At 39.1% G+C, this 792-nt stretch overlaps 1 non-coding gene across 1 annotated transcript; it reads right to left on the reverse strand.

Moving 5' to 3' along the window:
- Nucleotides 1-337: 337 nt before the first annotated feature.
- On the reverse strand, nucleotides 338-445 carry LOC148561416 (small nucleolar RNA R71). Its single transcript, XR_015886560.1, has one exon. It is a non-coding gene; the product is annotated as a small nucleolar RNA R71 (small nucleolar RNA).
- Nucleotides 446-792: the final 347 nt, after the last annotated feature.

Raw genomic sequence — 792 nt, forward strand, 5'->3', positions numbered from 1 at the left:
TTCCAATTTACATGGAAGAAGCATCTCAATTCCTACCATTGGAGCAAACAATTTTGAGCTTAAACCTCAATTAGTTTTTCTGATGCAGCAGAACTGCAAGTTCCATGGACTTCCATCTGAAGATCCTTTTCAATTCTTAACTGAATTTTTGTAGATCTGTGATATTGTTAAGACTAATGGAGTAGATCCTAAAGTCTACAGGCTCATGCTTTTCCCTTTTGCTGTGAGAGACAGAGCTAGAATATGGTTGGATTCTCAACCTAAAGATAGCCTGAACTCTTGGGATAAGCTGGTCAAGGCTTTCTTAGCCAAGTTCTTTCCTCCTCAAAAGCTGAGTAAGCTTAGAGTGGATGTTCAAACCTTCAGACAGAAAGAAGGTGAATCCTTCTATGAAGCTTGGGAGAGATACAAAGAACTGACCAAAAAGTGTCCTTCTGACATGCTTTCAGAATGGACCATCCTGGATATATTCTATGATGGTCTATCTGAATTAGCTAAAATGTCATTGGATACTTCTGCAGGTGGATCCATTCACCTAAAGAAAATGCCTACAGAAGCTCAAGAACTTATTGACATGGTTGCTAACAACCAGTTTATGTACACTTCTGAGAGGAATCCTGTAAGTAATGGGACGCCTTAGAAGAAGGGAGTTCTTGAAATTGATACTCTGAATGCCATATTGGCTCAGAATAAAATATTGACTCAGCAAGTCAATATGATTTCTCAGAGTCTGAATGGAATGCAAGCTGCATCCAACAGTACTCAAGAGGCATCTTCTGAAGAAGAAGCTTA

Source organism: Arachis ipaensis, chromosome B6, assembly GCF_059453495.1.
Source record: "Arachis ipaensis isolate K30076 ecotype BB chromosome B6, ASM5945349v1, whole genome shotgun sequence".
Classification (NCBI taxonomy): domain Eukaryota; kingdom Viridiplantae; phylum Streptophyta; class Magnoliopsida; order Fabales; family Fabaceae; genus Arachis; species Arachis ipaensis.